Genomic DNA, 26,685 nt, shown 5'->3' with positions numbered 1-26,685 from the left:
CCCACCCCATCTCTTGCACTGACTTTGGACTCAGGAAATGCAATCTGGTGTGCTGAGGAGGGTGTGTGCAGCCTTAGCCAATAATAGCTCATCTCACACTGAACTGCTCTGGGCTGTGTGTAGCAGAGTGAGGGAGGAAGTTCTCCCCTGTATGACTTCAGATGATGTCACGCCGCTGGGGAACGCCCCTTCCCTGTCTGTGAATCTGACTGAGCAGAAAATACAGAGAAATCCAGAAAATCAAGGTAGAAAACAAAAAAAATTAAAAGAAATACCGTATATACTCGAGTATAAGCCGAGTTTTTCAGCACGATTTTTCGTGCTGAAAACACCCCCTCGGCTTATACTCGAGTGAACTCCCCCACCCGCAGTGGTCTTCAACCTGCGGACTTCCAGAGGTTTCAAAACTACATCTCCCAGCAAGCCCGGGCAGCCATCGGCTGTCCGGGCTTGCTGGGAGTTGTAGTTTTGAAACCTCCGGAGGTCCGCAGGTTGAAGACCACTGCGGCCTTCAACATCATCCAGCCCCCTCTCACCCCCTTTAGTTCTGAGTACTCACCTCCACTCGGCGCTGGTCCGGTCCTGCAGGACTGTCCGGAGAGGAGGTGGTCCGGTGGGATACTGGTTCCGGGCTGCTATCTTCACCGGGGAGGCCTCTTCTAAGCGCTTCGGGCCCGGCCTCAGAATAGTCACGTTGCCGTGACAACGACGCAGAGGTGCGTTCATTGCCAACGTACTTCTGCGTCATTGTCAAGGCAACGCCTCTATTCCGGGCCGGAAGCGCGGAGAAGAGGCGCCCCCGGTGAAGATAGCAGCCCGGACCACCTCCTCACCGGACCACCTCCTCTCCGGACCACCTCCTCTCCGGACAGCCCTGCAGGACCGGACCAGCGCCGAGCGGAGGTGAGTACTCAGAACTAAAGGGGGTGAGAGGGGGCTGGATGATGTTGAAGGCCGCAGTGGTCTTCAACCTGCGGACCTCCGGAGGTTTCAAAACTACAACTCCCAGCAAGCCCGGACAGCCGATGGCTGCCCGGGCTTGCTGGGAGTTGTAGTTTTGAAACCTCTGGAGGTCCGCAGGTTGAAGACCACTGAGGGCGAATGATGAGAAGAGGATGATGAAGGGGGGGGGGGGTGTGGGGATGATGAAGGGGGGTGGGGATGATGAAGGGGGGGGGGGGTGGGATGATTACAAGGGGATGATGAAGGGGGGATGTGTGGGATGATAAGGGGATGTGTGGGATGATGACAAGGGGATGATGAAGGGGGGATGTGTGGGATGATAAGGGGATGTGTGGGATGATGACAAGGGGATGATGAAGGGGGGATGTGTGGGATGATAAGGGGATGTGTGGGATGATGACAAGGGGATGATGAAGGGGGGATGTGTGGGATGATAAGGGGATGATGAAGGGGGGATGTGTGGGATGATAAGGGGATGTGTGGGATGATGACAAGGGGATGATGAAGGGGGGATGTGTGGGATGATAAGGGGATGATGAAGGGGGGATGTGTGGGATGATGACAAGGGGATGATGAGGATGTTAATGACGGGTCTGGATGATGACAGGGGGGGATGAGGTATTTCCCACCCTAGGCTTATACTCGAGTCAATAACTTTTCCTGGGATTTTGGGTTGAAATTAGGGGTCTCGGCTTATACTCGGGTCGGCTTATACTCGAGTATATACGGTAATAAAAACAAAGATGGGGGGCGGTCTATCATGATGGGGGCAGTGACCTGGGGGGATTATAACATTTAGCAAGATCACAAGAGGTACTCTTTAATCTGTCCTATAGGGATAATCAGAGAACCCGGCGGTCATTTCAGGAGGGGCGCTGAGGGATCGTGCCTGTGTCCCAAACATCATTTTCTACAAATATCAAATTTATAATTCCAAAAAAGTGAGAGACATTGGTTTATCTCCTCGGTTAATCCAATGAAGAAGTGATTTATGATTTAGCTTTTTATACAAAGGATGGGGTGGGGGGGGGGGTGTCCTGCAAAGATCATTTTATCTAGTTCTGTACAATCCCTTTAAGCTCGTCACCTCTGCATTATATAACATAAGTATATACAAGAATCAGGAGCGGCTACGACAGAGGGGGCACAGCTAAAAGTGTGCTCAATAATATAGATATTCAGATGCTTAAAGGGGTACTCCAGTGGAAAACTTTTCTTCTTAAATCAACATGTGACAAAGTTGAAAAAATTTGTAAATTATTTCTATTAAAAAATCTAAATCCTTCCAGTACTTATTAGCTGCTGAATACTACAGAGGAAATTATTTTCTTTTTGGAGCACAGAGCTCTCTGCTGACATCATGACCACAGTGCTCTCTACTGACATCTCTGTCCATTTTAGGAACTGTCCAGAGCAGCATATGTTTTCTATGAGGATTTTCTTCCACTCTGGACAGTTCTTAAAATGGACAGATATGTCAGCAGAGAGCACTGTGGTCATGATGTCAGCAGAGAGCTCTGTGCTTCAAAAAGAAAATAATTTCCTCTGTAGTATTCAGCAGCTAATAAGTACTGGAAGGATTGAGATTTTTTTAATAGAAGTCATTTACAAATCTGTTTAACTTTCTGGCACCAGTTGATTTAAAAAAAAAAAAAACGTTTTCCAACGAAGTACCCCTTTAAAGGGGTGCTCCAGTGTGATTGTGACATCACGGCTATGCCCCCTCTATTCACGTCTATGGGAGGGGGTGTGTCAGCCGACGTCACGACCACTGCCGCAGGAATAGTGTTTATTTAGAACGCCAGGTGCTGCGGTAGACCGCAGGGGGCCACAGCAGCGGGACCCCCATGATTTGGATAGGGGATAAGAAGTCTAGCAGCGGAGTACCCATTTAAAGGGGTATTCCAACCTATTTATTTATTTTTAACTAATATGCTATTATGGAAAAAAAATTATAAAACTATATTTATCCTCCTCAAACCTGATGTTCAGAAAAGAAAATGTTATGTTTTTATTTTTTTTTTACCTCATTTTTAAATTTGAGCTCCTGGTGAGGTTATAGTGAATTTTCCCATGGGTTCCTGCTTATGTATCTCAATCACCTGTATCTTTAGGCTTATGGGATTGGCACTGATGGTTTTATTTTAATATTATTGTAACCCGGATGTTTTTGTTTGTGGAGGCATTTGTCCTCAGTGTTGTATTTTTATTTCCCTCGCCCTTCTCCCTTTTTTTTGCACCACCCCTTTCCCTGCCCCCGTCCCTTTTCTTATTGGAAAATAAAAAAACTTTTGAATGAGTAAACTATACTTACCCAGCCCCGGTCCCCCGCAGCTCCTGTTCACCTCTGTCCGGTCCTGTGATCTTCTCTCTTCTGTTTCCGAGAGGAGCGCTCGATGCTTGACTTGTGGTTCAGCCAATCACTGGCCACAACAGTGTGTTCCATGTTGGCCAGTGATTGGCTGAGCCTGCAGGTCCTGCATCAAGCGATTGTTTCGGAAGCAGGAAGAAGACATAAGATAAGAGAACCAGACAGAGTCAAAAAGGAGCTGCATATTACTTAAAAAAATAAATGGCTGGAATAGTCACTCCCTTAAGAGAGAGGGGGGAGGGGCTAAAGGAGCTACTATGACAACACCATATTGATAATGAAAGGACTACACAAATTCCTGTCAGGAGAGAAGAAGGAGCCAGTAGCTGCTGAGACAACACCACATTAACAATGAGAGGACAACACAACTTCCTGATAGGAGAGAAGGAGGAGCCATGACCTGCTGAGACAACACCACACTAACAATAAGAGGACTACACAACTTCCTGTCAGAGATAAATCACACAAAAACATGCTGAAGCCAGTACAATGTGTGATAACATTATATTAGCAAGTATTATTTCTTGGGGTGACAGTCTTATGTAAAAGCTTTTCTGATACAAAAATACCTCTTTAACTCCTTGTTGTCACTGCCCATGTATCTTTATCCTCGCTGAGTTTTTTGCTCAAGCATTTTCCAAGTTATTTTCCTATCTTAGAATAAAAAAACTTGGCTGATCGCTCAAGAAGAACATCAAGAGTCATCTGTTCCCAACAAGGTAAACATTCTACAATAGAACGCAGCGTTAATCCAATCTAAAAACTGATCGAGTCAGCTGATTCCATGCCAAACCCTTCCATTAACCGAGAAAGGAAGAGATACAGAGGATACGGCAAATTAAGAGGATTACAGATGATAGCGTGTCACCGTACAGATTACAATATATAGGGGTTTATCTTCATATATTTAACTTTATACATCAAAATAGGGAAAGAGGCTGAACTGCAAAAGAAATCGAATTACCGAACGCTTACTGCGGAGTGCGGACTATAGGATTCATCTGAGACACAAGATAATTCACCGGCCATATATCACGGTAAAGAGCTTCGGTGACAAAGGACGCAACGTCTGCTGAATCATATCCCTGAACAGTGCATTATGGGAGCTCAGATGGCAGTACTGCTTAGATATTAGGTCACATGACTGACAGCAGAGCGCAGGTAGACATTAGTAGACATTGGTTGATCACGTTTGGGTCAATACACTGGGACGACTGCCTGTACCCCACTGTATACATCGGCATCCCTTCTGACAAATAGAAAAGATAGACCGAGTATGTGCTGTGTGAATACAGCCTTAGACTGCCATCTCTCCAGCCGAATAACACAGGAATAGTCCACCGAGAGACAACTCAAGTGGTGGCACAAGGATTGGAATAAAATACAACACGGCCAATGGTTTCCAACTTCCAGCATTTTGGCGACCTCTATATACATTACATTGTGGACTTTTTATTGCACATATGGGAAAAATGGTGGTGCCTTCACATTTACAAATATTGATCTCAAAGCTGACAGGTGTATAAGGAGGAGCACAGAGCAATGTAGAAGGAGAAGAACATGTCTAGGAGGAGGAGCACAGGGTAATGTAGAAGGAGGAGCATAGAGTAATGCAGAAGGAGGAGCACAGAGTAATGTAGAAGGAGGAGCACAGGGTAATGTAGAAGGAGGAGAACAGTTCTAGGAGGAGGAGCCAAGAGTAATGTAGAAGGAGGAGAACATGTCTAGGAGGAGCACAGAGTAATGTAGAAGGAGCAGAACAGGTCTAGGAGGAGAAGCACAGAGTAATGTAGAATGAGGAGCACAGGGTAATGTAGAAGGAGGAGAACAGTTCTAGGAGGAGGGGCCAATAGTAATGTAGAAGGAATAGAACATGTCAAGGAGGAAGAGCACAGAGTAATGTAGAAGGAGGAGAACAGGTCTAGGAGGAGGGGCCAATAGTAATGTAGAAGGAATAGAACATGTCGAGGAGGAGGAGCACAGAGTAATATAGAAGGAGGAGAACAGAGTAATATAGAAGGAGGAGAACAGAGTAATGTAGAAGGAGGAGCACAGGGTAATGTAGAAGGAGGAGCACAGGGTAATGTAGAAGGAGGAGAACAGGTCTAGGAAGAGGAGAACAGGGTAATGTAGAAGGAGGAGCACAGAGTAATGTAGAAGGTGGAAGACAGGTCTAGGAGGAGGAGGAGCACATAATACTGTAGAAGGAGGAGCACAGGGTAATGTAGAAGGAGGAGTAAGGTGGAGGACAGGTCTATAAAAAAAGAGCACAGAGTAGTGTAGAAGGTGGAGGATGGGTCTAGGAGGAGGAGCACAGAGTAATGTAGAAGGTGGAGGACAGGTCTAGGAGGAGGAGCACAGAGTAATGTAGAAAGTGGAGGACAGGTCTAGGAGGAGGAGCACAGAGTTATGTAGAAGGTAGAGGACAGGTCTAGGAGGAGCACAGGGTAATGTAGAAGGTAGGGGACAGGTCTAGGAGGAGGAGCACAGGGTAATGTAGAAGGTAGAGGTCATGTCTAGCAGGAGGAGCACAGAGTAATGTAGAAGGTGGAGGACAGGTCTAGAAGGAGGAGCACAGAGTAATGTAGAAGGTAGAGGACAGGTCTAGGAGGAGGAGCACAGAGTAATGTAGAAGGTAGAGGACAGGTCTAGGAGGAGGAGCACAGAGTAATGTAGAAGGTAGAGGACAGGTCTAGGAGGAGGAGCACAGAGTAATGTAGAAGGTAGAGGACAGGTCTAGGAGGAGGAGCACAGAGTAATGTAGAAGGTGGAGGACAGGTCTAGGAGGAGGAGCACACAGAGTAATGTAGAAGTTAGAGGACATGTTTGGAAGGAGGAGCACAGAGTAATGTAGAAGGTGGACGACAGGTCTAGGAGGAGGAGCACAGAGTAATGTAGAAGTTAGAGGACATGTTTGGAAGGAGGAGCACAGAGTAATGTAGAAGTTAGAGGACATGTTTGGAAGGAGGAGCACAGAGTAATGTAGAAGTTAGAGGACATGTTTGGAAGGAGGAGCACAGAGTAATGTAGAAGGTGGACGACAGGTCTAGGAGGAGGAGCACAGAGTAATGTAGAAGTTAGAGGACATGTTTGGAAGGAGGAGCACAGAGTAATGTAGGAGTAGCACAGTTGTTGTGAGGCTTCAGCAGGCAGCAGATTAGTAATCGAGGCACCAGTTCTTCCTACCAGTCAGCGTACAACAAGAGCCGATTCCTTTCTCAGAAATAAAACGGTTTTCAGCCACATAATCAGAAATAATTGTAAACTGTTGAAATATTGGAGAATTACAGTAAAAATGTAAAGGTGTGAGAGAAAGCAGAAGTGAGGACACCGAGTCAGACGCGCAACTAGAAGGTTCACGTCTCCTATGATGGAAATTAAAGTCAGGAGATTCTAGGTCATCTACATATTTACCGGCTCTAAAATCTTCCATTTTAATTAGACGACTAATGAGGAGTTTGTTTTTGCCGTCGCCGCTCGCCTTCCCCTCCATATGGCTGCAGAATTCTCGCCTGGGTAAATTATTAAACATATTTCCAGTCTAAATCTTTCTAACGAAGTGAGAAAGTTTCACATTTCAGCGGTAACATACGGCTTCCCTAACTTTCCGAAGACATCGCTGAGCCGTCATTCCAGGAGCTTTGTGAGACATAAACCGATATACCGCGTGTATACAGGACGTGTGGCGTCACATACGGGGTGTCAGAGCGCTCTGCACCCCGCACAGTACGTGGGAGCACTGCGAATACAAGTCATTTATAGTCACACTAGAGAGGAACGGCAGGACGGCACCACTGGCAAAAATATTCCCCAACTATACACCATAAAACAACACCACTCAGTATATGGCAGACAAAAATGTATTTGGGTGCACAATAAACAGATTGAAAAAAGGCAGCAGATAAACCATAGTAGATATAAATTGGCACTCACCTATTTAAATCAATTCTTTATTGTATCCATTAAAAAGCACTCACACCGGCAAGAGTGACAGAACGCATCGTCCGAAGCTGAGCGTAGCTCAGCTTCGGCCGATGCGTTCTGTCACTCTTGCCGGTGTGAGTGCTTTTTTAATTGCTACAATAAAGAATTGATTCTATTAGGTGATTGCCGATGTGTTTTGTCACTCTTGACGGTGTTAACGGTTTTTAATGGATACAATAAAAAATTTATTTTATTAAGTGAGTGCCGATGTGTTTTGTCACTCTTGCCGGTGAAAGAGGTTTTTAATGGATACAATAATTTATTTTATTAGGCAAGTGCCACTGCATTTATAAGGTGAGTGCCGACTCATTCTGTCACTCTTTCCGGTGTGAGCAGTTTTTAATGGTACAAAAAAGAATTGATTTTATTAAGTGAGTGTCGATGTGTTTTGTCACTCTTACCGGTGAAAGCAGTTTTAATGGATACAAGAATTTATTTTATTATGTAAGTACCAATGCATTTATAAGGTGAGTGCCAACACGTTCTGTCACTCTTTCCAGTGTGAGCAGTTTTTAATGGTACAAAAAATAATTTATTTGATTAAGCGAGTGCCGATATGTTTTGTCACTCTTGCCGGACTAAACGTTTTTTCATGGATACAAGAATTAATTTTATTGGGTAAGTGCCAAATGCATTTATAAGGTGAGTGCCGATGTGTTCCGTCACTCTTTCCGGTGTGAGCAGTTTTTAATGGATACAATAAAAAAATGTATTCTATTAATAAAAAAATTATCTTACTTATCTATCTCACCTTGACCTCTTTCCTCCGAGTTGCCCCTTAACTCCTCTCTTTGATAATCTTTTTTTCCCTCCAACGCTCTCCAGTCGTTGCTTTTTATCCTATCGGCGAGGATGAGGAGTCCAGTTTCATTAGTCTTTCCAATCGAACCTCTCTCAAACCACTCAGCGGTCTTGTCCCTGATCCCTATCCTTCTCCCACTCAGCTATTTCAATATGCCCAATTAAGACACTTTTACCAAACAAAAACGAACGTCCTGCCCCTCCACCGCCCTCTTTCACAGTTTGAGAGGTTGTGTGTCCCCTCTGGTCCTGTGGCACGTAGTGTTAGTACCTTATATGCTCTTCTACTAACTATGACTACAGACCAAACCCTTCCTTTCAAGGATGGTTGGGAGAGGGATTTAGGTCGCCCTATATCGGAAGAGGACTGGTGGAAAGTGTTTGTTAATTGTCACAGATCAACCATATCCTGCAAGGCTCAGGAGACTTACTATAAAATTCTGACAAGGTGGTACAGAGTCCCTGCCATGCTTGAGACGTTCTACCCAGGAGTCCCTGACACTTGCTGGAGATGTAACTCAACTAGAGGTACAATGTTGAATGTATGGTTGACCTGTCCACCCCTGCTCAACTTCTGGACGAAGGTCCTTGACGTCATACACCACATTACTTCTATCCGCCTCACATCTACCCCTGAGGTCACTCTCCATTCTTCCTCCCTCCGTACCTGCAGATACTTCCCGCCTACTCTCCTTTCTCCTGATGGCCGCAAAGACGGTTAACCCAAGATTGTGGAAATCAACCATTACACCCACAATATCATCCTGGTTTCAGGAAGTATCCCACATTCATAGAATGGGAGAACTGACGGCTGACACTCTAAATCAGATATCAGGCTATGACATGGCGTCTATGGAGCTCCTTTCTGGCCTCCCCGGACTTTACTAGCTTACATCTTACTGTAAACTTTGTCTACATCCCCTCCTGCAGACCAGATTCTACCCTCATCCCCCCCTCACATCAATCTCCTACAGCCCTTTAGCTCTTACTGCTCTGGCTTATCGTATATGGCTGCATGCCGCGGAGGTCCAGAATGTGTCCTACTCGCAGGTACTTTTTTCTACCTTACAACTCCTACTTTTCCTCATCTCCCTCTACCCTTCCTCCCTCCTCTTTTTTCCCTCCTCTCTCCCTTCGTATTCCTTCCTTATCCTTACCCTTTGGCCATTGATTATTGTGTACCTGTTACCTACTTAGGCTCTTTTAACAGTCATTGATATCTTATTTGACACCTACTTAAATGAGCCCCTATCACTTGTTCCAGTATGGCCAACAGGATTGCAGTGTGTAACATTGATATTTGCTCCTTTAACTTGTTATGCTCTGCCATTTATTAGTTTCCCGTTTTCCTACTTAGAAACAATGTTTTGTCAGGATATTGATACCTCTATATAACACTGGTCGCTCTCATCGATTATTACTGCTGATTTACCTTGTGAGTCTCTGACTCCTTTATTTTGATTCTCGTTGTTGTATGAAAAGTTAAAGGAAAACAATAATTTTGTATAAACTTTGAAAAAAATTATTCTATGTACTTTTATTTTCTTATTCTCAAATATCTGTTTTAAAGAAAAAATTATTTAATAAAAAAAACAGTTATAAAAAAAAACTTAAAAAAAAATATATATATATATATATATATATATCTTACTAGGTGAGTGCCAACGTGTTCTGTCACTCTTTCTGGTGTGAGCAGTTTGTAATGGATACAATAAAAAGAATGTATTCTATTAGGTGAGTGCCGATGATCATTTTGCTATCTACTATAGTGTCATTTATAGTATTGATATGAAAACCAATTTGCTTAAAGGGATTCTCCGGACAGGCACTTTTTCTGAAAATGAACACATATTAAGAAATTATAGGAGATGTCAAATTATTCTTATTACCGATTGTGGCTGCTTACACCGCCAGATGTTGTGCAGTCCCCAATTTGTTTCAAGTCTGTGATGTGAAACAGTTTGGTGTCATCCCCGGGGGGGTGGGGGGTTATGGTGCAGAGGACTGTAGCCTCCGTAAGTGAGGTGTCCGGCATGGCATAGATACTGGTCTACCGCAATGTTTTCCGATTCAGCTCAAACTTGTGCTGACAACCACCTGATGACAACCCATGTGTTCTTGATGTATGTTGGCATTCATCATGGTCACTTTTCGCACAAAGAAAAATCATGATGGAAATGGTAAACAGAGGGTCTTCACTGAGAAGAGCAGACTTTTTTTTCCCCAATTGCATTAAAATGGGTCTTCTTTTGAGGTGGTCTTATCATGGACTGAAAAATCACACAAAATGTGGATAAGAGAGTGATCTTCAGCGGAGGTCATTTAGAGAGATTCTACAGCCTAATATTTCCTTCCCATATTTGTTCTATGGGGGTGGGGGGCATAAGTTGGTCATTTATAGGCTTTGACCTCAATGTGGCAGATCTTCTGTGAGATTATTTGATTATGTCAGACTATAATAGTCGATCACTGACTTTTTGGGACAAAGGTGGCACATAGAAAGAAATCAAACTGGGCTGCCTGGTTGAGAAAATTGCCCATCCTGTGTCATGTGTTTCACCAATTTTAGGTGGGAACACGATAAAGTATATCAGCTGTCATCTGGAGTACACAGGTAGGTAGAGCAGCGTTCCCTTACTCAGTACCGCCAGCTGGTCTATAGATTATATACGGATCTTACATGTCAGCGCTGAAGCTTGGGCAGGTAAGGCGACACCCCCTTCCTCAGCAGTTCTCTATAGATTATATACGCATCCTAAGTGTCAGCGCTGAAGCTTGGGCAGGTAAGGCAGCGTCCCCTTCCTCAGCAGTTCTCTATAGATTATATACGGATCCTACATGTCAGTCAGTGCTGAAGCTTGGGCAGGTAAGGCAGCATCCCCTTCCTCAGCAGTTCTCTATAGATTATTTACAGGTCCTTCATGTCAGTGCTGAAGCTTGGGCAGGTAAGGCAGCGTCCCCTTCCTCAGCAGTTCTCTATAGATTATATACGGATCCTTCGTGTCAGCGCTGAAGCTTGGGCAGGTAAGGCACCAATCCCTTCCTCAGCAGTTCTCTATAGATTATATACAGATCCTACATGTCAGCGCTGAAGTTTGGGCAGGTAAGGCAGCACCCCCTTTCCTCAGCAGTACTCTATAGATCATATACGGATTCCACGTGTCAGTGCTGAAGCTTGGGCAGGTAAGGCAGCGCCCCCTTCCTCTGCAGTTCTCTATAGATTGTATACGGAGCCTACATGTCAGCGCTGAAGCTTGGGCAGGTAAGGCAGCGCCCCCTTCCTCAGCAGTTCTCTATAGATCATATATGGATCCCACTTGTCAGTGCTGAAGCTTGGGAAGGTAAGGCAGCACCCCCTTCCTCAGCAGTTCTCTATAGATTATATACGGATCCTACGTGTCAGCGCTGAAGCTTGGGCAGGTAAGGCAGCGCCCCCTTCCTCAGCAGTTCTCTATAGATTATATACGAATCCTACGTGTCAGCGCTGAAGCTTGGGCAGGTAAGGCAGCACCCCCTTCCTCAGCAGTTCTCTATGGATTATATACAAATCCTACATGTCAGCGCTGAAGCTTGGGCAGATAAGGCAGCGCCCCCTTCCTCAGCAGTTCGGGCAGATAAGGCAGCGCCCTCTTCCTCAGCAGTTCTCTATAGATTATATACGGATCCCACGTGTCAGCGCTGAAGCTTGGGCAGGTAAGGCAGCGCCCCCTTCCTCAGCAGTTCGGGCAGATAAGGCGGCGCCCCCTTCCTCAGCAGTTCTCTATAGGTTATACACGGATCCTACGTGTCAGTGCTGAAGCTTGGGCAGATAAGGCAGCGCCCCCTTCCTCGGCAGTTCGGGCAGATAAGGCAGCACCCCCTTCCTCAGCAGTTCAGGCAGATAAGGCGGCGCCACCTTCCTCAGCAGTTCTCTATAGATTATATACGGATCCCACGTGTCAGCGCTGAAGCTTTTCTGCTGTTAATTACATCTCGATATATTTACAGACGGGATCTCTGCACTTTTCCTCAGCCTTCAGAATGCTAAACAGAGCGCTGCCATGGTGACTGCTGGGAAATTTTAAATCTGCGAATCTAAAACGAAATGTATAGAGCGTTCTAATTAAAGCCGCAGTCAGGATCCTAACCATGCCGGCTATACATGTGCCGTAACAGAACGAGCCGTCAATCATTGCCGTGAGTCACCGCGCTCCTATTTACAGACACTCGTACAGCAGGAACTTATTTCTCCGAACATCTCGGGAGCTTCTGGATTATAAGAAATGAAGAAGGAAAAAATAAATAAATAGTTGATCATTAGACACAATTATCAGTAATTATGTAGATTCTGCGGTGATCTCTGCGGTTTCTCCTGCATGTGATGGTGTTTGGTCCGAGGCTCCTGCAGGGTACAGTCACATGATGTCACTAGAGACGACAGATGAATGTAGGGCTCGACTAATGGGTTATGATCCCTGTTACTTATATACAGTATGGGGGAGCACTGCTGTGAGTACTGGGGGGGGGGGGAAACTGCTGTGAGTACTGGGGGGACGTGAACACTGCTGTGAGTACTGGGAGGAAGGGGACACTGCTGTGAGTACTGGGGGGGAAGGGGACACTGCTGTGAGTACTGGGGGGAAGGGGACACTGCTGTGAATACTGGGGGAGGAAGGGAACACTGCTGTAACTACTGGGGAGAAGGGAACACTGCTGTGAGTACTGGGGAGGAAGGGAACACTGCTGTGAGTACTGGGGAGGAAGGGAACGCTGCTGTGAGTATTGGGGAGGACGGGAACGCTGCTGTGAGTACTGGGGAGGAAGGGAACACTGCTGTGAGTATTGGGGAGGACGGGAACGCTGCTGTGAGTACTGGGGAGAAGGGAACGCTGCTGTGAGTACTGGAGGAGAAGGGAACACTGCTGTGAGTACTGGGAAGAAGGGAACACTGCTGTGAGTACTGGGGAGGAAGGGAACGCTGCTGTGAGTACTGGGGAGGACGGGAACGCTGCTGTGAGTACTGGGGAGAAGGGAACACTGCTGTGAGTACTGGGGAGGAAGGGAACGCTGCTGTGAGTACTGGGGAGGACGGGAACGCTGCTGTGAGTACTGGGGAGGAAGGGAACGCTGCTGTGAGTACTGGGGAGAAGGGAACGCTGCTGTGAGTACTGGGGAGAAGGGAACACTGCTGTAAGTACTGGGGGAGGAAGGGAACACTGCTGTGAGTACTGGGAGGAAGGGGACACTGCTGTGAGTACTGGAGGAGGAAGGGGACCCTGCTGTAATTACTGGGGAGGAAGGGAACGTTGCTGTAATTACTGGGGAGAAGGGAACACTGCTGTAATTACTGGGGAGGAAGGGAACACTGCTGTAATTACTGGGGAGGAAGGGAACGTTGCTGTGAGTACTGGGGAGAAGGGAACGCTGCTGTGAGCACTGGGGGAGGAAGGGAACACTGCTGTGAATACTGGGGGAGGAAGGGAACACTGCTGTGAGCACTGGGGGAGGAAGGGAACACTGCTGTGAATATTGGGGGAGGAAGGGAACACTGCTGTGAATATTGGGGGAGGAAGGGAACACTGCTGTGAATACTGGGGGAGGAAGGGAACACTGCTGTAAGTACTGGGGGAGAAGGGAACACTGCTGTGAGTACTGGGGGAGAAGAGAACACTGCTGTAAGTACTGGGGGGATGCTGCTGTAAGAACTGGGGTGGGGGGTGCTGCTGTAAGTACTAGGGGGGTACTTCTGTAAGTCCTGTGGGGATGCTGCTGTACATACTGGGGTGATGCTGCTGTAAGTACCGGGGGATGCTGCTGTAAGTACTGGGGGGATGCTGTTGTAAGTACTGGGGGATGCTGCTGTAAGTACTGGGGGTGGGATGCTGCTGTAAGTACCGGGGGATGCTGCTGTAAGTACTGGGGGGGATGCTGCTGTAAGTACTGGGGGGGGATGCTGCTGTAAGTACTGGGGGGGATGCTGCTGTAAGTACTGGGGGGGATGCTGCTGTAAGTTCTGGATGCTGCTGCTGTAAGTACTGGGGGGATGCTGCTGTAAGTACTGGGGGGGATTCTGCTGTAAGTACTGGGGGGTGATGCTGCTGTAAGTACTGAGGGGCTGCTGCTGTATGAACTGGGGGGGATGCTGCTGTAAGTACTGGGGGGATGCTGCTGTAAGTACTGGGGGGATGCTGCTGTAAGTTCTGGGGGGAATGCTGCTGTAAGTACTGGGGGGATGCTGCTGTAAGTACTGGGGGGATGCTGCTGTAAGTACTGGGGGGTGGGATGCTGCTGTAAGTACCGGGGGGATGCTGCTGTAAGTACTGGGGGTGAGATGCTGCTGTAAGTACTGGGGGGGATGCTGCTGTAAGTACTGGGGGGGATGCTGCTGTATGTACTGGGGGGGCACTGCTGTAAGTACTGGGGTGGATGCTGCTGTAATTACTGGGGGGATTCTGCTGTAAGTACTGGGGGGATTCTGCTGTAAGTACTGGGGAGGATGCTGCTGTAAGTACTGGGGGGTGAGATGCTGCTGTAAGTACTGGGGGGATGCTGTTGTAAGTACTGGGGGATGCTGCTGTAAGTACTGGGGGGTGAGATGCTGCTGTAAGTACTGGGGGGATGCTGCTGTAAGTACTGGGGGGATGCTGCTGTAAGTACTGGGGGATGCTGCTGTAAGTACTGGGGGGATGCTGCTGTAAGTACTGGGGGGTGAGATGCTGCTGTAAGTACTGGGGGGGAGGTTGCTGTAAGTACTGGGTGATGCTGCTGTAAGTACTGGGGGGATGCTGCTGTAAGTACTGGGGGGATGCTGCTGTAAGTACTGGGGGGGATGCTCCTGTAAGTACTGGGGGGATGCTGCTGTAAGTACTGGGGGGGATGCTGCTGTAAGTACTGGGGGGGATGCTGCTGTAAGTACTGGGGGGTGAGATGCTGCTGTAAGTACTGGGGGGATGCTGCTGTAAGTACTGGGGGGGCACTGCTGTAAAGTACTGGGGGGATGCTGCTGTAAGCACTGGGGGGGATTCTGTTGTAAGTACTGGGGAGGATTCTGTTGTAAGTACTATGGGGGATTCTGCTGTAAGTACTGGGGGGGATTCTGCTGTAAGTACTGGGGGGGATTCTGCTGTAAGTACTGGGGGGATGCTGCTGTAAGTACTGGGGGGTGAGATGCTGCTGTAAGTACTGGGGGGATGCTGCTGTAAGTACTGGGGGGTGAGATGCTGCTGTAAGTACTGGGGGGTGAGATGCTGCTGTAAGTACTGGGGGGATGCTGCTGTAAGTACTGGGGGGGATGCTGCTGTAAGTACTGGGGGGGGATGCTGCTGTAAGTACTGGGGGGGTATGATGTTGTAAGTACTGGGGGGGGGGGCTGCTGCTGTAAGTACTGGGGGGGTATGATGTTGTAAGTACTGGGGGGTACGATGTAATTACTGGGGGGGGGGTGCTGCTGTAAGTACTGGGGGGGATGCTGCTGTAAGTACTGGGGAGGGGGGTGCTGCTGTAAGTACTAGGGGGGTGCTGCTGTAAGTACTGGGGGGTGCTGCTGTAAGTACTGGGGGGGATGCTGCTGTAAGTACTGGGGGGTGCTGCTGTAAGTACTGGGGGGGATGCTGCTGTAAGTACTGGGGGGGATGCTGCTGTAAGTACTGGGGGGGTGCTGCTGTAAGTGCTGGGGGGTGAGATGCTGCTGTAAGTACTGGGGGGTGAGATGCTGCTGTAAGTACTGGGGGGATGCTGCTGTAAGTACTGGGGGGGGGTATGATGTTGTAAGTACTGGGGGGGTATGATGCTGTAAGTACTGGGGGGGGTACGATGTAAGTACTGGGGGGTGCTGCTGTAAGTACTGGGGGGGATGCTGTAAGTACTGGGGGGGATGCTGCTGTAAGTACTGGGGTGGGGGGTGCTGCTGTAAGTACTAGGGGGGTGCTGCTGTAAGTACTGGGGGGGATGCTGCTGTAAGTACTGGGGGGTGCTGCTGTAAGTACTGGGGGGCGCTGCTGTAAGTACTGGGGGGGATGCTGCTGTAAGTACTGGGGGTGCTGCTGTAAGTACTGGGGGGTGCTGCTGTAAGTACTGGGGGGGATGCTGCTGTAAGTACTGGGGGGGATGCTGCTGTAAGTACTGGGGGGATGCTGCTGTAAGTACTGGGGGGGGTGCTGCTGTAAGTACTGGGGGGGTGCTGCTGTAAGTACTGGGGGGGGTGCTGCTGTAAGTACTGGGGGGGGATGCTGCTGTAAGTACTGGGGGGATGCTGCTGTAAGTACTGGGGGGATGCTGCTGTAAGTACTGGGGGGGTGCTGCTGTAAGTACTAGGGGGGATGCTGCTGTAAGTACTGGGGGGGTGCTACTGTAAGTACTGGGGGGGTGCTGCTGTAAGTACTGGGGGGGGGGTATGATGTTGTAAGTACTGGGGGGGGCTGCTGCTGTAAGTACTGGGGGGGTATGATGTTGTAAGTACTGGGGGGGTACGATGTAAGTACTGGGGGGGGTGCTGCTGTAAGTACTGGGGAGGATGCTGCTGTAAGTACTGGGGTGGGGGGTGCTGCTGTAAGTACTAGGGGGGTGCTGCTGTAAGTACTGGGGGGATGCTGCTGTAAGTACTGGGGGGTGCTGCTGTAAGTACTGGGGGGCGCTGCTGTAAGTACTGGGGGGGATGCTGCTGTAAGTACTGGGGGGTGCTGCTGTAAGTACTGGGGGGGTGCTGCTGTAAGTACTGGGGGGGATGCTGCTGTAAGTACTGGGGGGATGCTGCTGTAAGTACTGGGGGGGTGCTGCTGTAAGTACTGGGGGTGAGATGCTGCTGTAAGTACTGGGGGGTGAGATGCTGCTGTAAGTACTGGGGGGATGCTGCTGTAAGTACTGGGGGGGGATGCTGCTGTAAGTACTGGGGGGGGGGGGGTATGATGTTGTAAGTACTGGGGGGGTACGATGTAAGTACTGGGGGGTGCTGCTGTAAGTACTGGGGGGATGCTGCTGTAAGTACTGGGGTGGGGGGTGCTGCTGTAAGTACTAGGGGGGTGCTGCTGTAAGTACTGGGGGGGTGCTGCTGTAAGTACTGGGGGGTGCTGCTGTAAGTACTGGGGGGCGCTGCTGTAAGTACTAGGGGGGATGCTGCTGTAAGTACTGGGGGGATGCTGCTGTAAGTACTGGGGGGGTGCTGCTGTAAGTACTAGGGGGGGTGCTGCTGTAAGTACTGGGGGGGGGGTGCTGTAAGTACTGGGGGGGTGCTGCTGTAAGTACTAGGGGGGGTGCTGCTGTAAGTACTGGGGATGCTGCTGTAAGTACTGGGGGGGATGCTGCTGTAAGTACTGGGGGGATGCTGCTGTAAGTACTGGGGGGGTGCTGCTGTAAGTACTGGGGGTGAGATGCTGCTGTAAGTACTGGGGGGTGAGATGCTGCTGTAAGTACTGGGGGGATGCTGCTGTAAGTACTGGGGGGGGATGCTGCTGTAAGTACTGGGGGGGGGGTATGATGTTGTAAGTACTGGGGGGGTACGATGTAAGTACTGGGGGGTGCTGCTGTAAGTACTGGGGGGGATGCTGCTGTAAGTACTGGGGTGGGGGGTGCTGCTGTAAGTACTAGGGGGGTGCTGCTGTAAGTACTGGGGGGGTGCTGCTGTAAGTACTGGGGGGTGCTGCTGTAAGTACTGGGGGGCGCTGCTGTAAGTACTAGGGGGGATGCTGCTGTAAGTACTGGGGGGATGCTGCTGTAAGTACTGGGGGGGTGCTGCTGTAAGTACTAGGGGGGGTGCTGCTGTAAGTACTGGGGGGGGGGGTGCTGTAAGTACTGGGGGGGTGCTGCTGTAAGTACTAGGGGGGGTGCTGCTGTAAGTACTGGGGATGCTGCTGTAAGTACTGGGGGGATGCTGCTGTAAGTACTGGGGGGGGTGCTGCTGTAAGTACTGGGGGGGATGCTGCTGTAAGTACTGGGGGGGTGCTGCTGTAAGTACTGGGGGGGTGCTGCTGTAAGTACTGGGGGGGTGCTGCTGTAAGTACTGGGGGGGATGCTGCTGTAAGTACTGGGGGGATGCTGCTGTAAGTACTGGGGGGGTGCTGCTGTAAGTACTAGGGGGGGTGCTGCTGTAAGTACTGGGGGGGGGGTGCTGTAAGTACTGGGGGGGGTGCTGCTGTAAGTACTGGGGGATGCTGCTGTAAGTACTAGGGGGGTGCTGCTGTAAGTACTGGGGGGGTGCTGCTTTAAGTACTGGGGGGATGCTGCTGTAAGTACTGGGGTGGGGGGTGCTGCTGTAAGTACTAGGGGGGTGCAGCTGTAAGTACTGGGGGGGATGCTGCTGTAAGTACTGGGGGGTGCTGCTGTAAGTACTGGGGGGCGCTGATGTAAGTACTGGGGGGGATGCTGCTGTAAGTACTGGGGGGTGCTGCTGTAAGTACTGGGGGGGTGCTGCTGTAAGTACTGGGGGGGGATGCTGCTGTAAGTACTGGGGGGATGCTGCTGTAAGTACTGGGGGGGGATGCTGCTGTAAGTACTGGGGGGGATGCTGCTGTAAGTACTGGGGGGGTATGATGTTGTAAGTACTGGGGGGGTACGATGTAAGTACTGGGGGGTGCTGCTGTAAGTACTGGGGGGGATGCTGCTGTAAGTACTGGGGTGGGGGGTGCTGCTGTAAGTACTAGGGGGGTGCTGCTGTAAGTACTGGGGGGGATGCTGCTGTAAGTACTGGGGGGTGCTGCTGTAAGTACTAGGGGGGATGCTGCTGTAAGTACTGGGGGGTGCTGCTGTAAGTACTGGGGGGGATGCTGCTGTAAGTACTGGGGGGGATGCTGCTGTAAGTACTGGGGGGATGCTGCTGTAAGTACTGGGGGGGTGCTGCTGTAAGTACTAGAGGGGGTGCTGCTGTAAGTACTGGGGGGGATGCTGCTGTAAGTACTGGGGGGTGCTGCTGTAAGTACTGGGGGGCGCTGCTGTAAGTACTAGGGGGGATGCTGCTGTAAGTACTGGGGGGATGCTGCTGTAAGTACTGGGGGGATGCTGCTGTAAGTACTGGGGGGGTGCTGCTTTAAGTACTGGGGGGGATGCTGCTGTAAGTACTGGGGGGTGCTGCTGTAAGTACTAGGGGGGTGCTGCTGTAAGTACTGGGGGGGGTGCTGCTTTAAGTACTGGGGGGGATGCTGCTTTAAGTACTGGGGGAGATGCTGCTGTAAGTACTGGGGGGGGGTGCTGCTGTAAGTACTGGGGGGGGGTGCTGCTGTAAGTACTGGGGGGGGTGCTGCTTTAAGTACTGGGGGGGTGCTGCTGTAAGTACTGGGGGGGTGCTGCTGTAAGTACTGGGGGGGATGCTGCTGTAAGTACTGGGGGGGGGTGCTGCTGTAAGTACTGGGGGGTGCTGCTGTAAGTACTGGGGGGGTGCTGCTGTAAGTACTGGGGGGTGCTGCTGTAAGTACTGGGGGGGGATGCTGCTGTAAGTACTGGGGGGGGATGCTGCTGTAAGTACTGGGGGGGTGCTGCTGTAAGTACTGGGGGGGTGCTGCTGTAAGTACTGGGGGGGTGCTGCTGTAAGTACTGGGGGGGTGCTGCTGTAAGTACTGGGGGGGATGCTGCTGTAAGTACTGGGGGGGGGATGCTGCTGTAAGTACTGGGGGGGTGCTGCTGTAAGTACTGGGGGGGGGGATGCTGCTGTAAGTACTGGGGGGGATGCTGCTGTAAGTACTGGGGGGGATGCTGCTGTAAGTACTGGGGGGGGTGCTGCTGTGATTACATGGGATTTGCTGTAAAACATCTCTGTAAATTCTGCTGCAGCTAAGAGAAGATGGCCGCCCCCATATTAATGTACAAAAATCGTCAGAAACAAAAAAATATTCAGATGGAATTTAGCTTCAGATTCTATAGTTCTAGCAGTGATTTTTGTGGTGACCGCGTAACAACTAAAATGGGATAAAACCGCCACAGATCGCTACGGTAAACTGTTATTGTCGTCACCATGGCAACCGTGAATATTAACTGAACTTTCCGGAGAGATGAGGGAATGCTGGGTCCTAGAGTGATCCAGATATACTGTCTGTACACAGGTAGTGCTGGGTCCTAGAGTGATCCAGATATACTGTCTGCACACAGGTAGTGCTGGGTCCTAGAGTGATCCAGATATACTGTCTGTACACAGGTAGTGCTGGGTCCTAGAGTGATCCAGATATAATGTCTGTACACAGGTAGTGCTGGGTCCTAGAGTGATCCAGATATACTGTCTGCACACAGGTAGTGCTGGGTCCTAGAGTGATCCAGATATACTGTCTGTACACAGTTAGTGCTGGGTCCTAGAGTGATCTATATATACTGTCTGTACACAGGTAGTGCTGGGTCCTAGAGTGATCCAGATATAATGTCTGTACACAGGTAATGCTGGGTCCTAGAGTGATCCAGATATAATGTCTGTACACAGGTAGTGCTGGGTCCAAGAGTGATCCAGATATACTGTCTGTACACAGGTAGTGCTGGGTCCTAGAGTGATCCAGATATAATGTCTGTACACAGGTAGTGCTGGGTCCTAGAGTGATCCAGATATACTGTCTGTACACAGGTAATGCTGGGTCCTAGAGTGATCCATATATACTGTCTGTACACAGGTAGTGCTGGGTCCTAGAGTGATCCAGATATACTGTCTGCACACAGGTAGTGCTGGGTCCAAGAGTGATCCAGATATACTGTCTGTACACAGGTAGTGCTGGGTCCTAGAGTGATCCAGATATAATGTCTGTACACAGGTAATGCTGGGTCCTAGAGTGATCCAGATATAATGTCTGTACACAGGTAGTGCTGGGTCCAAGAGTGATCCAGATATACTGTCTGTACACAGGTAGTGCTGGGTCCTAGAGTGATCCAGATATAATGTCTGTACACAGGTAGTGCTGGGTCCTAGAGTGATCCAGATATACTGTCTGTACACAGGTAATGCTGGGTCCTAGAGTGATCCATATATACTGTCTGTACACAGGTAGTGCTGGGTCCTAGAGTGATCCAGATATACTGTCTGTACACAGGTAGTGCTGGGTCCTAGAGTGATCCAGATATACTGTCTGTACACAGGTAGTGCTGGGTCCTAGAGTGATCCAGATATACTGTCTGTACACAGGTAGTGCTGGGTCCTAGAGTGATCCAGATATACTGTCTGTACACAGGTAGTGCTGGGTCCTAGAGTGATCCAGATATACTGTCTGTACACAGGTAGTGCTGGGTCCTAGAGTGATCCAGATATACTGTCTGTACACAGGTAGTGCTGGGTCCTAGAGTGATCCAGATATACTGTCTGTACACAGGTAGTGCTGGGTCCTAGAGTGATCCAGATATACTGTCTGTACACAGGTAGTGCTGGGTCCTAGAGTGATCCAGATATACTGTCTGTACACAGGTAGTGCTGGGTCCTAGAGTGATCCAGATATACTGTCTGTACACAGGTAGTGCTGGGTCCTAGAGTGATCCAGATATACTGTCTGTATACAGGTAGTGCTGGGTCCTAGAGTGATCCAGATATAATGTCTGCACACAGGTAGTGCTGGGTCCTAGAGTGATCCAGATATACTGTCTGTACACAGGTAGTGCTGGGTCCTAGAGTGATCCAGATATACTGTCTGTACACAGGTAGTGCTGGGTCCTAGAGTGATCCAGATATACTGTCTGTACACAGGTAGTGCTGGGTCCTAGAGTGATCCAGATATACTGTCTGTACACAGGTAGTGCTGGGTCCTAGAGTGATCCAGATATACTGTCTGTACACAGGTAGTGCTGGGTCCTAGAGTGATCCAGATATACTGTCTGTACACAGGTAGTGCTTGGTCCTAGAGTGATCCAGATATACTGTCTGTACACAGGTAGTGCTTGGTCCTAGAGTGATCCAGATATACTGTCTGTACACAGGTAGTGCTTGGTCCTAGAGTGATTCAGATATACTGTCTGTACACAGGTAGTGCTGGGTCCTAGAGTGATCCAGATATACTGTCTGTACACAGGTAGTGCTGGGTCCTAGAGTGATCCAGATATACTGTCTGTACACAGGTAGTGCTGGGTCCTAGAGTGATCCAGATATACTGTCTGTACACAGGTAGTGCTGGGTCCTAGAGTGATCCAGATATACTGTCTGTACACAGGTAGTGCTGGGTCCTAGAGTGATCCAGATATACTGTCTGTACACAGGTAGTGCTTGGTCCTAGAGTGATCCAGATATACTGTCTGTACACAGGTAGTGCTTGGTCCTAGAGTGATCCAGATATACTGTCTGTACACAGGTAGTGCTTGGTCCTAGAGTGATCCATATATACTGTCTGTACACAGGTAGTGCTGGGTCCTAGAGTGATCCAGATATACTGTCTGTACACAGGTAGTGCTGGGTCCTAGAGTGATCCAGATATACTGTCTGTACACAGGCAGTGCTGGGTCCTAGAGTGATCCAGATATACTGTCTGTACACAGGTAGTGCTGGGTCCTAGAGTGATCCATATATACTGTCTGTACACAGGTAGTGCTGGGTCCTAGAGTGATCCAGATATACTGTCTGTACACAGGTAGTGCTGGGTCCTAGAGTGATCCAGATATACTGTCTGTACACAGGTAGTGCTGGGTCCTAGAGTGATACAGATATACTGTCTGCACTCAGGCAGTGCTGGGTCCTAGAGTGATCCAGATATACTGTCTGTACACAGGTAGTGCTGGGTCCTAGAGTGATCAATATATACTGTCTGTACACAGGTAGTGCTGGGTCCTAGAGTGATCCAGATATACTGTCTGTACACAGGTAGTGCTGGGTCCTAGAGTGATCTATATACACTGTCTGTACACAGGTAGTGCTGGGTCCTAGAGTGATCTATATATACTGTCTGTACACAGATAGTGCTGGGTTCTAGGGTGATCCAGATATACTGTCTGTATACAGGTAGTGCTGGGTCCTAGAGTGATCTATATATACTGTCTGCACACAGGTAGTGCTGGGTCCTAGAGTGATCCAGATATACTGTCTGTACACAGGTAGTGCTGGGTCCTAGAGTGATCCAGATATACTGTCTGTACACAGGTAGTGCTGGGTCCTAGAGTGATCCAGATATACTGTCTGTACACAGGTAGTGCTGGGTCCTAGAGTGATCCAGATATACTGTCTGTACACAGGTAGTGCTGGGTCCTAGAGTGATCCAGATATACTGTCTGCACACAGGTAGTGCTGGGTCCTAGAGTGATCCAGATATACTGTCTGTACACAGGTAGTGCTGGGTCCTAGAGTGATCTATATATACTGTCTGTACACAGATAGTGCTGGGTCCTAGAGTGATCCAGATATACTGTCTGTACACAGGTAGTGCTGGGTCCTAGAGTGATCCAGATATACTGTCTGTACACAGGTAGTGCTGGGTCCTAGAGTGATCCAGATATACTGTCTGTACACAGGTAGTGCTGGGTCCTAGAGTGATCCATATATACTGTCTGTACACAGGTAGTGCTGGGTCCTAGAGTGATCCAGATATACTGTCTGTACACAGGTAGTGCTGGGTCCTAGAGTGATCCATATATACTGTCTGTACACAGGTAGTGCTGGGTCCTAGAGTGATCTATATATACTGTCTGTACACAGATAGTGCTGGGTTCTAGGGTGATCCATCATCTGTGGATCTATGTACCTCCATGTATTCCCCCAACCCCATTCTGTGGACCTATGTACCTACACTGGGGGGAAAAAATAAATATTTAGTCAGCCCCCAATTGTACAAGTTCTCCCCCTTATAAAGATGAGAGGCTGTAATTATCATCATAGGTTATAACCTCAACTATGAGACAGAATGAGAAAAAAATCCATAAAATCACATTGTCTGATTTATAAAGAATTTATTTGCAAATTATGGTGGAAAATAAGTTTTTGTCAATAAGAAAAGTTCATCTCAATACTTTGTTATATCCCCTTTGTTGGTAATGACAGAGGTCACATGTTTTCTGTCTTCACAAGGTTCTCACACACTGTTGCTGGTATTTTGGCCTATTCCTCGTGCAGATCTCCTCTAGAGCAGTGATGTTTTGGGGCTGTCGCTGGGCAATACAGACTTTCAACTCCCTCCAAAGGTTTTCTATGGGGTTGAGATCTGGAGACTGGCTAGGCCACTCCAGGACCTTGAAATGTTTTTTATGAATCCACTCCTTTGTTGCCCGGGCAATGTGTTTGGGATCATTGTCCTGCTGAAAGACCCAGCCACGTTTTCAATGCCCTTGCTGATGGAAGGAGGTTTTCACTCAAAATCTCACAATACATGGCCCCATTCATTCTTTTCTTTACATGGATCAGTCCTCCTGGTCCCTTAGCAGAAAATCAGCCCCAAAGCATGATGTTTCCACCCCCATGCTTCACAGTAGGTATGGTGCTCTTTGGATGCAACTCAGCATTTTTTTTCCTCCAAACACGACGAGTTGAATTTTTACCAAAAAGTTCTACTTTGGTTTCATCTGACCATATGACATTCTCCCAACCCTCTTCTGGATCATCCAAATGCTCTCTAGCAAACTTCAGACGGGCCCGGACATGTACTGGCTTAAGCAGGGGGACACGTCTGGCACTGCATGATTTGAGTTTGTTACTTTGGTCCCAGCTCTCTGCAGGTCATTCACTAGGTCCCCCATGTGGTTCTGGGATTTTTGCTCACCATTCTTGTGATCATTTTGACACCGCGGGGTGAGATCTTACATGGAGCCCCAGATAGAGGGAGATTATCAGTGGTCTTGTATGTCTTCCATTTCCTAATAATTGCTCCCACAGTTGATTTCTTCACACCAAGCTGCTTGCCTATTGCAGATTGTTTTCCCAGCCTGGTGCAGGGCTACAATTTAGTTTTTGGTGTCCTTCGACAGCTCTTTGGTCTTGGCCATAGTGGAGTTTAGAGTGTGACTGTTTGAGGTTGATACGTTCAAACAGGAGCCATTAATACAGGTAACGAGTGGAGGACAGAGGAGACATCCTAAAAGGGGAACTCCGGTGAAAACAAGTGGAAACCAGGTGGCCTTGAAGTGGCGAGTGGGCTTGTACTTTTTGATCAAAATGTATAATAACAACCTGTTAGTTTTTGAAATTATGTTGAGAAGCAAATAGATCAAATTACAAATGGTGGATGTGGGGCCGTGTTTCTCTATTTGTTTTGTACAAGTGGAAAACAAGTGTTTACAAATCAACTGGTGCCAGAAAGTTAAACAGATTTGTGAATTACTTCTATTTCAAAATCTTAATCCTTCCAGTACTTATCAGCTGCTGTATACTACATAGACAATTATGGAGTTCTTTCTAGTCTGACCACAGTGCTCTCTGCTGACACCTCTGTCCGTGTCAGGAACTATCAAGATTAGAAGCAAATCCCCCTAGCAATCCTCTCCTGCTCTGGACAGTTCCTGACATGGACAGATGTGTCAGCAGAGAGCACTGTGGTCAGACAGAAAGGAAATTCAAAAAGAAAAAACTTCCTGTGGATTATACAGCAGCTGAAAAGTACTGGAAGGGTTACAATTTTAAAATAGAAGTCATTTACAAATCTGTTTAACTTTCAGGAATCAGTTGACTTGAAAACATTTTTTCCCCCCACCGGAGTACCCCTTTAGGGTATGTTCACATGTACGCAGATTTGATGCACAGGATTTTCTGCTGCAGATTTCAATGTAAACTAAATGACTGAGCACCGCTTCTTATCTGCAGTTACAAATCCTGCGCATCAAATCTGCACAGGATCCTGTGTGTGAACGCACCCTTAAAGAAGAAGAGGTTACAGGTCAGGGAGAGACAGAAATCTTGCTTGTCCGTAGGTGACCAAATACTTATTTTCGACCATAATTTGGAATAATCAGACAATGTGATTTTATGGATTTTTCTCATTCTGTCTCATAGTTGAGGTTATAACCTATGATGATAATTACAGCCTCATCTTTATAAGGGGGAGAACTTGTACAATTGGGGGCTGACTAAATACTTTTTTGTATTTAGTAGATCTATGTACCCTCATGTATCCCCCCCCATTCTGTAGATCTATGTACCTACATGTATCCCCCCCCCCCCATTCTGTAGATCTATGTACCCTCACGTATCCCCCTTACATCAATGGCTGCTGAATATCTGGGGGCTCCTAGGATTTCTGCTGTAAAGTGACAGGTTACTGGGATCACAGTCAGAAGACCCAGGGAAGAGCTACATAAAACAAATATATTACAGTGCAATGTCGCCATCTGGTGGTGTTTTAATAGTACTACAAGCCTCATACACTTCTAATACACAGGCACTAGATGATCTCACATACACAGCGCACACTATAGGGCCACACATACATACACAGCGCACACTATAGGGCCACACATACATACACAGCGCACACTATAGGGCCACACATACATACACAACGCACACTATAGGGCCACACATACATACACAGCGCACACTATAGGGCCACACATACATACAGAGCGCACACTATAGGGCCACACATACATACAGAGCGCACACTATAGGGCCACACATACATACAGAGCGCACACTATAGGGCCACACATACATACAGAGCGCACACTATAGGGCCACACATACATACAGAGCGCACACTATAGGGCCACACATACATACACAACCCACA

At 48.4% G+C, this 26,685-nt stretch overlaps 1 protein-coding gene across 4 annotated transcripts in view; it reads right to left on the bottom strand.

Moving 5' to 3' along the window:
• SNX7 (sorting nexin 7) overlaps positions 1-26,685 on the bottom strand; it is a 113,481-nt gene that overhangs the window by 55,884 nt on the left and 30,912 nt on the right. The window lies entirely within an intron of this gene.

This window comes from Hyla sarda, chromosome 6 (genome assembly GCF_029499605.1).
Source record: "Hyla sarda isolate aHylSar1 chromosome 6, aHylSar1.hap1, whole genome shotgun sequence".
Classification (NCBI taxonomy): Eukaryota; Metazoa; Chordata; class Amphibia; order Anura; family Hylidae; genus Hyla; species Hyla sarda.
The sequence above is the reverse complement of the archived record's forward strand: the minus strand, read 5'-3'. Positions and strand labels throughout refer to the sequence as shown.